The sequence below is a fragment of the Harmonia axyridis genome, chromosome 1 (assembly GCF_914767665.1).
Source record: "Harmonia axyridis chromosome 1, icHarAxyr1.1, whole genome shotgun sequence".
Classification (NCBI taxonomy): Eukaryota; Metazoa; Arthropoda; class Insecta; order Coleoptera; family Coccinellidae; genus Harmonia; species Harmonia axyridis.
The window spans coordinates 25,276,363-25,292,560 of NC_059501.1; the positions used below are offsets into that span (position 1 = coordinate 25,276,363).

The window sequence follows — 16,198 nt, forward strand, 5'->3', positions numbered from 1 at the left end:
AATATGAAATAATTTGTTACGTCTTAAATTGCCAATGTCATAAAAACCAAACATAATATGCGTTAAATAGATTTTCTTGGAAATGAATTGATGTGATGACAAGAATATTGTATCCTATTGAAAGAAACTTGTTGCCATACTTTTTAAAGAAATCATATCGAAGAGATCCCATAGTTTCAAGTTCAATAGTTTCTCAAAATAGGTACCTACTTGAGCGGGTTACCCATTCAGATACCGGATCACCCAATGTTTGTAAAGTTCCAGATATAATATCATTTTTTTTTTCTAGTAAACGCTATATACCAATATTCAGTTTTGTATCAAAATTCTCCCAAAAATTGCGGAAAAATTCAAATTTCCATATTTCGAAAAGATTGATCTCTTCTCTCCACTCTTTTATGGCAATCAGGAAATCTAAAATTAATTTAATTAATAATTTTGCATCAGCGAGTTGAATCGATTTGGAAAATGGAATTTTCATTATTCTCACCAAATGAACAGTCTTCGAAAGTATTTTGCAAATTGATCGATAGTTAGTTCAAAGCTGAAGGAAGACATCATTGTAAAAAAACGAACGTTATGTACATGACATTATCGAGACTGGTACATTTTTTGTGCTCAAGGATGATTTTTATATCTGCATCCCCCTACGCTGCATGTCTTAATGAATGGTAAGCTATATGAACCAATAAATTCAGAAGATGTCAAGAAGGAGTTTTCAATGTATCTTTACTACTTCAAATGAGAAATTAATCGAAATTGATGACGAACATAACCTTAATTGAGGTTGAATTGATATTTATGGCGATAAAAACAATAAAATCTGTCCTATTTTCAACACCAAAATTTCACCTTCATTGTATCATAACGCCCACATTTTTTATAATTAAAGGAAAATTTCGAAATCAGTGCATCCAAATATAATACTCAACCTTTTTGTAGTAGCATATGGTGTTCACCTAATCCTTCAAATTCACTTCCTATGTAATTTTATGACAAAAATATTTCATTCAGAAGAATCACATGATTATATTGTTAATTTTATTGAATTTTCTGTTGTGAAATTTGTCCATATTAGGTACTTTTGTTTCATCCATCAATTTTCAACCTTCAAAATGAATGGATCGTATTGGACAACTTAGGGAATCTATGAGAGATTTATGCAATTTACTCTCATGAATATTAATTGTAATCAATTCTGACACTGTCTATCGAAAACTTTTACTTTCGTTGTGGAGATTTTCATTGTTGTTGCTGCTGTTTTATAGTTCGACTATTCTTTTCCTTTATGTAAATAAATTTTTAACAGTTGACATATAACACCATATTTATTACATTATTGCCTTTTAAGTCTTCTTTTTTCTTGAAGAAAATTGCTGAAAGCTTCTGTTTTATTGATTGATTTATGTAGAAATGTATTTTATTCGTCTTCCTAAATTCTTATTTCGAATGTGCGATCTGTTCATTTGAATAACTTTCGTCCAAATTAAACTTCTGATTTGTTTTCGTTAATTTATTGCTTTCGAGTTGACCTAAGATGCAAGAAGCTTCGTGATAGCAAATTTTGGTTTCGATTTTGAATATTCCTTTCACCAAATAGAATTCAAAATAATAAATTTCTGAACAACTTTAACATCAAGTCTTTCGATCTGTATGTCCGCAAATATTTATAAAAGTCTTATCCGATTCTGATGAAATTGTGTAATGATGGGTTTTAGATGGTCCCTTACAAATTTCAACATTGTCAGGTATAGGTTGAGCCTTGCAAATAAGCAAACAACTCAATATTCGCTTTCTGCTAGTCGGATTTCGATTATTCAGGAGATAAAAATGTTGCAAGTTCGATAATAATGTAATATAAACGGCTGATTTTTTATGAGGAAAGGATGAGAACGCTTGGAGCCATACTCAACAGCGAATTAGTTTTTCTTCATTTCCATATCCGAATGAATTATCCGTTATTCATGAAATTTTGAATTGTTTTTCTCATCAATAAATTGTAGACAACTTAGATTCATTCATTAGAGCATACAAATCCACACAATGAAGATAAGTATAAATATAATTGTGAAAAAAATATAACTTTTCCGATCAAAATTAAATAACTTTGAGTAATATGTAATTTTTTTTTATTTAAAATTCAAGTACACTATATTTACGGATTAGTTTCCGAATTCTAGTCGATGCTCTCTTTCAACAGAAATTGAAAGCATTCGATCTCCGAGACATAACAGTCTACCAACTTTCCCTGTCCGAATTCAGATGGATTAAATGCTTCAAGCCCATTTATTCCACTCAATGATTTAAGGAGTTCCAGGTGTCGAAATGTCCACAAATCGGTAACACTCATTCCTCATTAACTATTGCGCGTAATTGAACAGTTTTTATTGTAGGTTGAATAATATCACCTGGTTGTTTGGTATGAGGATCAGACTTAAATTAGGAATGAATACAAAGATACACCGTAGAATAAAATAAATTACAACAACATGAAAAATGAGGCCTTGCAAAGAAATGAAATTAAGTAAACTTTGAAATATTAACAATACTTGAACAAAAATATCTGAAGTGAACATTATAACACATTCAATAAAAATATTCAAGTCATCAGATACATTCCAAGTATAAAATTTCAAAGGTATTGCATAAAAGAATAAATAGGATTATGTGAGATAATATTATAATTTAAAACAGTTATACATCAGATGATATACATATAATGTTTGATTCAGAGTAAACTGAAGTAGGTTTTTACTACAAATTTAATTAAAATATGGGACACAGTCTGCACTTGCTGAATATTGTCGGCAAGTGCTTTTTAAGGTTCAAAATTTGCAATTTCTTATGATCCTCAATTCTAGAATTTAAAAGTAATTTGTTTGCTCTGTTTTGATACTTTTGATCCACAACATTGGATTGAAGAGGAATAAGGATAGGGCCTTCATTTGAAGAGTGAAATTGTTTTCTAAAAGAAATAAAAAATTTTGAAGATATTTATCTTGAAATCTTTCTCATGACGTATTTTGGAATGTTTTCTTTGAAGAACCTCACATTGAATAGTTGTGTTTATTCGATTGTGTAATGATATAAGGAGGTAGGGGTTCTTTCAATACCCTATTCATAAAAGATATAGGATAGCCGTTAGTGAGAAAAATCAATTTCAGAAGGTTCAGGTTCTTCTCATAAAATTGCGGTATTCATTATTCTGATATCATTATTTGCAAATTAACTCAACAATTTACATGCAATACACCTCGATAACTTTCTCTCTGTTTGTTTTTCAACGCTTACCTACCTTAGGACTTGGATGCTTTGTTCACGTTTCTTGGTTTATTCATCGACGAAGGCCATTTTCTGCTCAGAGATCAGTGATCTTTCAACTTTCACAATGAAAATTCATAATCAAATATAAGCTGGGAATTACGTATTATTTAGAGATCTGGCATTTTACCTATACCTAGAACACAATCCAGGTATCTACGCACTGACGCCAACAGGAATATTAAGGTGTTCATTTGCTATTTCACCTACTACCTATACTGAAAATCACTATGACTTTAAAGCTCCTTGCTTTCAATATCAGTAGAGGTTGATTTTTGTTCATGTAAAATAGCTGTACCTAAACATTGCCACATTTTAATTTTTTAATTCTTCTTTCAATACCTCAACACATAAACAAACAAATACCACTATCGATATGAACTAAAATGAAGCACTGAAAATAATCTGAATGGTAGGTAAACTGGTGAACAGATGGAGTTAAAACTCTACGTCAGTATTTTGCCAACTTGTGAAAAAACCAATTAAAAAAAATAGATTTGGGCCCGCTTCTCAATCATGAATTCCTGGTAATATTTTGAAGAAATAATAACATTTTTGACTTTGCAATGCTTATTTGGGAAATGTTTTATATCAACATTCGAGTTCTCAATTCACACCTCAATTCTGAGTGAACTGTACCAATTTTGATTTCTATTTTAGGAAATAAATCCTTATATGTAAAAGGAATCAATAACGGAAAAAGTAAAGAAATAGTTCCCTACGGAAACAAGTGTAGTTTTGTAGGTAGTTTGGTTGAGGTATTATCATCCCGATACTAGAACAGCTTTGAAAGTAAAGAATGAGATCTAATTAGATCAAATTCATTTTAAAAAAATGCAAAATATGCAACCATTGATTTTTTTTTTGATAAGGTAATACCTCGGATAATACAGTTCCACTCTTATGAGATTTGAAAATTTTCTTGGAATTCTCTGTTTCAAACACAACAATACAATTTTCGTTCACTACTGGGAGTAATGTTATTCTATGCGATAATAGGAGAAAAAACCATTGTGAAAAATTGGTTTTGCTTTCCAGTAAACTAGCTGTTCATTAAATTTTATTGCTGGTGTATATTTTTACTCCTTTAATTACTCGTATCCATGCAATATCCAGTCGGAGCCAGCGTTTTGCTTCCATTAAATCTTTTGGTTTTCCGATTCACAATAAGACCATGGACACGTTTTATTGCATAATCACAATATAAATGATGAATCAACAATTTCTTCAATAATTTTCATTATCTCATACAAAGTTCTTAGTAACATTGTTACGCACGCACCTACACATGAACACTCGCGGACAATCTTGACATTTCGAACCTTTTATTTCCGAAATAATGAACTCTTTGATAACAACTTTCTCGTGTTCATCGAACAGACAAAACAATAAAAACTTCGAGAAAATCACTGACTTGGAGTCGGGAGGTTTTGAGCGTTCATTCATTTATGCGCTTGAGGAGAACACATAACTGAATATATGATATATGCGACATGCGATTCATTTCATGTAGTCATGGTTGTGGCTTGAATTATCTACATATATGAGGGGTTCAGATCCCAACGATGGTCAGACGTTCGTCATTTTATAAAAGCTGAAAGTTTTTCTCTGCATTCTCCCAAAACAGGTTCAGTTTGTGGTTACCTTGGCAGGTAAAATGTTGTAAAGGTGTATAAAATAGAACCTAAAATTCGTTAAAGTATAAAGCTCAATTTTTTATATTTTCCTCGGGATAACTTAAAAAAACTCGTCATCCATTGCCGGACACTTATGACAGTTGCTACCTCCTGCCAAAAAAGCCTAAATTTTTATAATTAATAATAAAAATAATAATAATATGGTTTATTCTGTAAGCTACAGGGTATAAACATATAATCCCAGAGGCGTGAGCCTGTACGTGACTTACAATTATACTTTCCTTATCCCTTATAGTATGAAGGCTAAATTTTATATAGTTATGTTACTTTGGGACCTATAATAGTATATTGTAAAAGAAGTTGCAGAATGGGCTTCTATTCCAACACGAATAGGAAATTCGAAAACGAGCGACGAAGGCATGATTGTTGGAATTGCCTTCTGCAACGAGTATTAGACGATATTTTCTCTATTTCAGTCAAGTTTTTTGAAATATTGTCGAAATTCAATGGAAAATTGAGATTATATATCCTAGTGACATTAGTATTGTATCTTGACAGTTGGTGTGACTGTCACGAAGATTGACAGATTATGGAATTTGAAGTTGAATCGTACGTATCGAATTTTGAAATAATTTATAATTACGCATTAGATTCGTGAATTTTATGTCTGACGAAATCGATTTAACACAACCAGAATTAAGAGAAATTGCGAAAATTGTTGCAAATCATTTCACAATACCCAAATTATACATAATGTTGACAATTATTGACGTTTGTTTAAATTCAATTGGATTGGAAGGCAGTGGAAACAACCACAAAACGAAAAATATAACTAAAAACGATGCTGTAATGAGTTCATTACAGCATTGATTTTAGAACTGTAATGAGCTCATTACGATACTGACATAGAGAAAAAAATTTTACCTCAATAGCCAGACACCTTGGAAGTCCGCTATAGGTACGATCGCGAGGGCTTAGTCTACTGCGAGATCTTAAGATATCCTTTTAGAATTCATTTTTAACTTCATAGCCATTTAATATAAATCGAAAAATATCATTTCAATATTATACAACACAAGAAAAGTATTATTACATGGAAAATAAATATATAATCGTTTTTGATTTATTAAATTATAGGGGTGTCTGGCAGGGGGTAGCAACTGGAAATATTCGTTATATGCTTTCAATATTTAGCTTGAATTATCACAAGAATTGGTGTGACGAACAATATGACAATTGCGATAACTTGTTCACTATTGAGCCCATTGTACCCTTGGATACCATTGAACTATATATTTACTTATATGCAATTGACGTATTAATTACGCTGGAAAGCTCCTGAATTCATGTCATTTTTTTTTAATGGTCTATGATTCAGTGACTAACATTAAATTTTACATTAAGATTTGATAATTTTATATTTATTCGCAAAAAAACCAAGACAGAAGGAATATGATTTTTTTTAGATATTCTGCCTTGAATTTCTATGCTTCTAATGACGCTATTGGCAAGAAATGTCGTATATGAATCTCATTCCGATCGGGTTTATTTCGCGGCAATATTAGGTTACCTATTATTTTCCAATATTCTTCTTTATCTTGTATGGTTCTGATTGAAATTTTGCTCGAAACTTGAGATTTTTATGTGGCAGTTTATATCGATATTCTTCTTGAAATTTATCTGTTTCTTGTGAGGCGATCATCATAAAGCTTGATACCTGAATTCTTATCTAAATGCAAGATTCAATTTCGATCGAATTCGCAGTTCTGAAATTATCAGGAAAAAATTATTCAAACGGCCTTATAAACGGAACGCTCAGTTGGAATTTCATCATTAACGAACTCAATCAACGCATTCATAATCCGAACCTACCCTGAAGGTTTCTAGGTCTTTTCGTTCAGGATTTATTGTGTTTACGGCCGGACGGATGGAAAGATTGTATTTAACTAAGAATCAATTGGTCGAACCTCATAGTCTCAGATTATTCTTGACTAAAAATTCTAAAATTGCAAAGTAAAGGTAGATCTAGTTGGCTACGACTGCTTGATCAACGGATGATTATTGGCTGTGCTGGTTGAAATAATTCGTGTTGTTGTTATTAGGCATGGTCTAAATATCTGTGACTGAAACAGAATAATTGTCTCGATTCCCACATTCTTATATAATTCTTCTTTGACTTAGGTCTGCTAAGGAATTTAGCATGAAAAACTTGCGGTGGTTATGTAAATTGGAGTATTCTCTCTACGGAAAACAGAGAAGTAATTACCGATCCGTCCTGGGCAGCAATAATATGATCTAATGACACATTTGAAAATGGCACAATTAGTTGTATCGTTATATCACGTCCTCGCAACTAACAATTTATATTATTGCGAAGGACAAGTGGTGAATCTTAATTATAACTGAGTCGAGCCGTCAAATGTTTGATGACTATGATCACTCTTTTGAACTCTGCCGTCTACTAGAGTACTTATTAGTACTCTATTGAAGTACCGTTTATTACACACATTACACTGCACAATAACTTAACATTGATTTATGTTCTCCTTTTCTCTAATCGATAAAACTGATTCATTGACCTAATGCTCAGGGTATCCAATTTTCGATGCTCACTGAAAGCATCTCAAGAACTATAAGAGAAAAAATCCCCGATTTCAATTTTAGGAGGAATAAGATATCAGAAAGCAGATTATAGATATCTTGATTCCTTCTCGAGTTACAGGGCGTTTCTTGAAAAATGACTGTTTCAAGTATTCCGCTAAATTTCGGTTGTAGTTCTAGAAATTAGAAAAATTCTAAAAAAGGGTTTTTCGCTAATTTTTATAGTTTATATGATACTCATAACAGATCATAGAAATCAATTACCGTTTAAGAGATATAGAGGAGAGTGGGTGATTCTTAAATGGGACACCCTATATATTTTAATGCAGTTATTTAGCCGCAGATTTGTTGAAAAGCATCCCGTTTTCGATTTCTTAAAAATGTCATCCGTTATCAAGATTTTGATATTTTTGCCTACGTCCTTTAGGGGTCACCTTTCATAAATATTTCTCATGTCCATTGTATAATTCTAATCAAGTCATATGACTTGATTACAATTATACAATGGACACCAAATGAATTAAATCTCGAAATAAATTAACAATATTTATATATAAGGTCTCCCATAAAACACGAGGTCGAAAAACCCAATTATTTTCTTTTGAAACGGAATTCTTTTCAACAATTCTGATGCTGAGAAACTGCGTTGAAAAAATAGGGTGTTAAAGAAATACCAAACTCTCTCTATATATCTTAAACGGTAATAGATTTCTATGACTTGACTATCATTCAAGTAAAAACCATAAAAATTACTGACTAAAAAGGTTTAAGAATTTTTCGAATATCTCGAACAGAAATCAAGATATAGTGAATATTTGAAACAGTCGTTTTTCAGAAACGCCCGGTAACTCGAGAACGAAGCAAGATATCTGTTTTCTTTTATTCTTTTCTTTTCTCTGAGTCTTATTTAGTTCTTAAGATGCTTTCAGTGAGCATCAAAAAATGGGACAACCTGTACGTTATGTCTTCAAGAAAATTTGTAGCATCATAACTCAAGAAATTATTGCGTTGTTGGAGTAAAGTAAACTTGGCCCTAGCAACTTCCTGTCACTGAAGTAAAATCACATTCAAATTACGTTAGACTTCAAATAATTCTGAAATCAGGTATCAATAGAGAAATGTGAAAAACTCAAAATTGAGCAAGTGAAAACATATTTATTCATAACTGCATGAAAAACTATTGTGCCATTTGGAAGTGCAAAAAATCTTACTTTTTAAACAGGAACACTTTCCTGTCTTCCATATATTTTGAAAGCTATTCATTCGGTTATTAACAGAATATCAAGGCAAAGTATGAAGTTTCTATTCGAGCGCTCGTCTTCAAACCGATCGATATATGATTTCTAAACAGTGTATGTGTTTTAGAATTTTGAGTTGGGAATGATTTCAAACGATATGGTTGACTCATTGATGATGAATTCGTCCTCATATTCGATTCTGTCCGTTCGTCCGGCAGTAACTGATAACTTTCGTAAGGGAGGATCTAGAAATTTGTAAGAAATCTACAAGTTAGATTCGTATCTCTCCACGGTGCTGTTCGTTAATAGGCAAATGAACGAGCGCTTAAAAGTTCCTGACTTCACGTCAGTGTTATCCTAAGTCTTTCAATATCTATTGGCAATTAATTGAACGAATTGAGTTATAGAAATTTAAGACGTCATTTGACAAAATACAAAAGAGCTATCTGCGAACTGTGAAACTCGAAAATGAAATCAAACGGTAGAGATGCAATTAACCATAGAAGTCGGTATTATCTCAGCTCATGATTATTTTTGTTTCGTCACCTTTGTCTCATTTTCACCTCATTATTCCAAATGGCGAGAACAAAAATGAAGCATCTAAATGTGAATGATAGTTAACAAGAATGATGCCTTTGTCTTGAGCAGTTCATCACATGAAATCGGCTCAACAATGAGAACTGTAGGTACCATACAATCGACAATTGTGAACCGAATTTCAAGGTGCTAATCAATGTATAGTCTCACGAATCTAGGTAACAAACGCTTTTGGTTTCGGTTACATTAGCATTGCCAACTGTGGGCTGTTCGATGATTATACCTATACAATTACGTATTAATACGAATATGTGGGTAATCTGTATCTACCAATACACCCAGTAGTTATATTTATAATGTAGTAGCTCGGAAAGGACAATTCATTGGCGGAGGTGTGCATGTTATTTGATATTGATATATTTATAACTATAATTAAAGTTAAGTTAAGTATTATTTGATATTGATACAATTATAACTTCAATTATAATTATGAATATATCAATAGCAAATAGTATTCAATCAAAATAACAATGTTGAAAGATCGACTTTTATAATAAAAATTTCATTGAAAAAGTAATTCAGAAAAGCACTGATTTTATTAAGCAGCACTGACAATATTTAAGGAGTCGATTTTGGTTTTTTTTTATAACCACAATTAAGCCATTGCAGATATTTGCACGTTTTCAGTGCACCAGTATACATTTTCTGATTTACAATAATTTCATTATTTTCACTAGTAGCGTCTGTGAGGGTTTTGAATTGAATATAATTGGAAGAAAAAATTAAATTTATTTATAAAATTAAAAATTATTTTTTAAATTTTCATTGATTTCCGAACAAATTTGATCTTTTTATTTTACTTTGTACAGTCCATGGTTCTCGGCCAAAACTAAAAAAATAAAATTGTTTCACTTCAAGGACAAATCAATGAAAGATCCATGGGTTGATTATTGTATGGAAATTGTGTTTTTTTGAAGTTTTTCAGTTTCATTTGATATTAAATGATAATTAATTCATAATTGAAATGTGAAAAATGTATTTTGAGAATTCTCAATAGTTTTTCAACCAATTTGAGCTATTAATTCAATTTTAGCAGATACGCAAGCAGCTTCCACGAAATGGTCAACAAATTATACTCACTTAACAATTTATCCCAGAAGTGAAATGATTCGATTTTAATTTGAGGTCATTTTTATTTATTTTTTTTGGAAACTTTTCCACCCTGTTCAGGACATACGTACATATGAAGTTTTTTCTTGAAATGGCTCCGACAGTTGCCCCTGTATACCGTTTTGTTCGCAGGACGAGCGCTGAGAATATTAAATTATTTTATTAAGAGTTCAACTACTACTCTTTTCTCAGCATTTTTGAGATCTCACCACTTTCTTCTTCAGTTTGAGTGAAGCAATCACAAACGTTCCTCTGATCTACCTTCTCTTCTACCACATGCAAGAATTCAAAATACGTTTTTAGGTCGTTTTCTAATTTTAGAAAAAACGCCTTCGACGAGACTTTTTGTATAATATTATTATGTGAAAATTCATTAAAAAATAAATGTTTGGTGGGATTGCATATAGATATTTATTTTTCAAGAAGAATCATCTTATTTTTTTTCCATTCCGAAAAAATTTATAGAAAAGGACTTTCCTCAATGACGAACTTTTTGAAAGGAATAATGGGAAAACCTCATATAAATCGATTGTCATCAGCGTAAAATAAAGCGTACTTATTTTTGAACTGAAACCGTATAGACCCCTCTTAACATGCATCCTAATATGTTTTTTCAAAAACTCAAATTAAGAATAATTTTTCATCTCTTCCTATAGGAAATGATGTGATCATCTCATACAACCAAATTACACAAAATAATACTTACGATATTCAACCATTTACCTTGAAATATGGCTCTATATATGATTCAGGTTGATAAAAAGGGCCAGTCAAATAATGATGATTTAGCTAATTAGATTTCAATGAAATTATTTTTTATATGAAATCTCTACTTCGATTCTTTAATTTTCTACTTCCTTTATTCCTTTCATCAGAATTAAATCAAGTTGTCTGTTCAAGAACTAAAGCAGATAAATGAAATCGGATGAATATTCAGGATCATTGCAACAAAAAGATTTGGAATATTTTTTGTTGAAGCTGTCAATGAAATGCAGATAATCTCATTGATGACAAAGTATCGCTCGATCGATTGTGGTCAGATTAAATTCATAATCGGGTTAACTCCATTTTCCACGCCACTGATCACAATTTTTCTCATATTATATGGGTTACATAATAACAATGGAGGCGTTGGACACCGAGAAATTCAAATAAGAAACTCTTGACATTGTTTTGTAGCGTAATAATAGGAAGTCTACGCAGAGTAAAAGGTACGCATTCATGAGTGAACATAGAAGCTACTTGAAATGTTAATAGGCCTGTTGAATGCGCTACTAGATAATTGTGGAAGTGTGAATTGTGGATGGCAATCTATCATGCCATAATCGACCTTCATAGGTGAAAAGAAAATTGTGTTCTTGAAATTTTAACAGGTATTCAGACATTATTAAACTCCAAGGAAGATCAGTTTCTGTTAGAAGATGATATATTATCTGAAAAGAAAGATGTTCGCAATCATTTGCATGCTATGAGGATGAAACCATCGACAAATGATTCAATGATCATAAATGTCAAAGTGGTTTTTATCGATTCAAGTGCTTTCAGCAGGACGATACGGCTTCTAATACCTGACGTCTTGGACGAGCTCTTTCCTGGTCTATAATTCCCTGGTTTGTTGGCAAGAATCGGCAGTCATAAAACCTACCATTAACCATTATATAAACATTAATTGGCTAAATTAATTTGTTGTCTAGGTCTTTTTATTCGAGAGTTTTCGTGTTTACGACTGGCCGGACGATAGAAATCGAATTTGAGGATGGATTTGTTATCAGTGACTGGGGAATCATTCTGCACAGTTTGAACTGTGGAAAATGATTCTAGAAGGCTTTCAACCATTCAGTAAAATACTACATGGCTTTTCCTCATAATATGCACAATTTTTTTATTTTAAAGTCAGATTTGACAGATGATAGTGGTGCTGATTGTAATAGTATATTATTTCACAAGGAGGAGAAGTGTCACTTTTCATGGCGAGCTTATGTTTGCCCGCCGAACGAAGTGAGGCGGACAATTTAAGCGAGCCATGAAAAGTCACTTCAACTCCGAATGAAATATGCTATTTTTTTTTTCAAACGTTTTGTAATTCATACAATCAAATTCTGAACAAAATCGTACGAGAATATATCAGATTTGCACAGCTTTCATGGTTATATTTTATTATCAAATGTTGGTACTCCGAACTCTCCGTCAGCCGTCACGGATTTATCTGTCACTTCATCGTTTATTTTCATTTCTGCTCAGAAGTCAAGTCGTGAACAATAACAAATACAATATCTACTCTACACCTATAGTAATATCGAAATTCCTGGAACTTGCCTAAATAGAAATATATCAAGTAGATCCTATGTTATCTCGAAATTATCTAATAGTATAGAAGAAGTGGTTTCATAAAATGGAAGGTAGAATCAAGCAAAATTATTACATCTCGTATGACTACTATTTACATTTATTTGCAGAATTGTTGAACTCTCCAGGGTGAGAAAAATCGAAAATACTAATATGTACAATCCACACATACTTATTTATATATTTAATAACTGCATTGGATAACCAAAAGGATTGAAATAACTAGAAATATTTTCGATGAAGAATATTGTTTACAATGTTTTCTTTACGGATAAGTTATGGAAAGGCATTGATGAAATATATTGTAATATAACTAACCTAAAAATTTTAGCATAAATATCATTAGTGCTCAGAAAAAATGATTGAGAGAATTATTATTCTCATCAACAATATTAATGCACTTATATTTTTGATTACTAAAGAAGAAATACTGCAATTGTGCTAATATGTGATTTTATGAAAATAAATGAGATTTGTTTTGATATATATATTCTATTCATTCTATAATAATTTGAAGATTGAATGAACTCTCAGTCCATATCATTGAAAGTACAATTATTGAAAACTTTGATTGTTACATTAGAATGCATAATGCATCCCTACATGGAATGATAGTCCAGGTATGTAGTGGTTACGTTTGTAGTACCTCTGCAAATTGTATTTATAATGGGAACGTTCAAATTTTGACTACTCGATGCAGGAATATAGCTAGCCAAGATTTCAGAAATAACCTTATTTGCCAGGTGAGAGGCAGATGATTGATTATTTATAATCATGCTGCTCATCTCGATTCTTCTGCATGCACTAGAATATCTGATAATTAATATTATCTGCAATTTTGTTCCAAAAGTATGAAATGTCAGATAAGATGTGATAACATCGAAGATAATATACATAACTTGACATTCAAAAACTGTTCAATGTCTTCAAATTCTAAAACCTTAGATTTTTTTCGAATATATTTTCTTTACAATAAAGCTTGTCATTTTGAATGATTTGTCGAAATCAATATAACGTTACAGGTTGAGTACACAACATAACATCGAATAGGTTTTTTTTTCCATAAAGCTGAACTTTCATGAATTTTGCTTAAACATTCAAAATATGCGATAACAACGTTTTCTATTGTAAATAGGATGATTTTTCCTGGTCCATTAGTTGAATTTTGTATGTTCGTTCTCCCAATATTTTTTTGACTTCTGGGGAATTATTCTATTTCGTGCTTCTATCGCAATGCTTTTATTTCTGGAGAAATCTAGTTCATTCCAAAATCAGATATTTAAATGTATTCATTGATAATTGCGTCTTTAAAACTTATTGCATTTTGAGTTTGTGATACAGACATCTGTTTTGCAAACCAACATTTTTCAATGCAAAAATCAGTAAATGATATTTATTGAAAATATTCCATTAAATTCGATAAGAACGCAGTGAATTAGAGAAAATAATGTATAATTCTAGTACAGAAGGCTTATTCCAACACTCGTTCGTTCAAATAATGACGTTTGAATCAGAATTATTTATTCTTGTCCATGGTAACTAATTAATTGTTTCCGTAGCAACCACTTTTCCCTCCGCCGGAGGGAAAAGTATTTTTTCCTCCGGCGGAGGAAAAGTAGAACTTTTCGATGATCCTGTCAGTCGAGAAATGACGTTATTATGGTACGTTTGAAAAAAAACATTTTTTTCTCTATTTCAGTATAGTAAAGTTCATAATAGTACTGAAAACAGTACTGTTATGAACTTATTACAGCATTGTTTTCAGTTATATTTTTCGTTTTGTGGTTGTCAGCACAGGCTATCCTATCAAATTTCAACTCACGTCAATTGTCAATATAATATAATTTGGATATAGTGACATGATTGTCAACATTATTCTCAATTTCTCGTAATTCTGGTGGTTTTAAAACGATTTCACTAGACATAATTCACGAGTTTAATGCGTAATTATTTCAAAATTCGAAATATACAATTCATGTTTCGTAATCTGCCTATTTTCGTAACAGTCACAACAACTGCCAAGAGACAATACAAAAGTCACTAAGATGTATAATTTGAATTGTTCATCGAAATTCGACAATATTTCACAAAACTCGACAGAAATAGAGAAAATATCGTCTAATACTCGTTGCAGAAGGCAATTCCAATACTCATGCGTTCGAAATTTCGAATTCGTGTTGGAATAGGAGCCCATTCTGCAACTTGTTTTAGAATATACTATTCTCACAGTCAGATAGATGAAATTTAACCTGAATTGATTTGAGATCTCAAGGTATACCAAGAAGTTTATTTCGGCTAAAAATCATCAAGAAGTCAATTTTCACAGGGATATGTAGAGAATATGCAACATTAGAAATGAATGAAAGCATCCCATGTATCTAAGTGAGTAAATTGTAAACTTTCTATATGAATCTATCATTTGTATCATTGTCGTGTAATAATTACGTTTAACACCTTCCTTAATCGTTTTATTCTTCTTCGTTGTTCGCAGTCTATAATAAACTTTCAATCACTTTTTCATTGAAGCATCGTAGCAATTATTCAGTGAATCTTACAGTGTGAAATCCTGTTAGATTTTATAAGTAATACTCAAAAGCGTGAATAGGAGAGTTATATGTTCAAGACACCTTGTATCGAGTATATGACATCTCTCGAGTTCACAGTTGACTACGCTTTCATCCATTGAATTTTTATATGCGGTAAACGCATTTTCAACAATGATAATATTATCATCATAAAAACTTAAAATAACTATCTCCATCAGTAAGTGAACTCCGGTTTTTCATAACGACAACGTAATTTCATGTTGTCGAAAAAAGAGGAGTCGAAAAAAAGTTAAAAAGATTTCTTGGATAATTAATTCAAACTAAACACCCGACTTCAGCCTATCAGCGTAGGAAAGAAAACTCCTTTTGCAGTCGAGTTTCCCACTCCCCATTACAGGGAACATTCACTGAATCCTGGATATTTAAAATATCATAAGTATAGAGTCCTCGTGGCTCCTAAAGTCTTCTTCGACTCTCTGATCTTCTTCCATGGGATCTCGCCGATCCTGGGGCTTATTAGTCGCCTCCTAGGAATTTTCTCACTTATCCTTGAGATGATAATTTAGACAGTTCTCATTGAAATGATTCCTCATTGGCCATTAATCTAACACCCGAGTTCTCTATAATTTAAAATTTTTTTGACCTCCTTTTGGCGCATATTGTTGTTTTGGGTATTGCTACATAGATGAGTATTGCTGTCTTCTGGTATTCGCTTGAATTCGGTTTTTGAGGAAAAATGTTCACGCAGTAAGCAATGAAATCCAAAGTGCCGACAAAGGGGTGATTAGGTATAATAAGATAT

The 16,198-nt window shown here is 31.7% G+C and overlaps 1 protein-coding gene across 2 annotated transcripts in view; it reads left to right on the plus strand.

Annotated features, from left to right (window-relative positions):
* LOC123671305 overlaps positions 1-16,198 on the plus strand; it is a 95,870-nt gene that overhangs the window by 23,505 nt on the left and 56,167 nt on the right. The window lies entirely within an intron of this gene.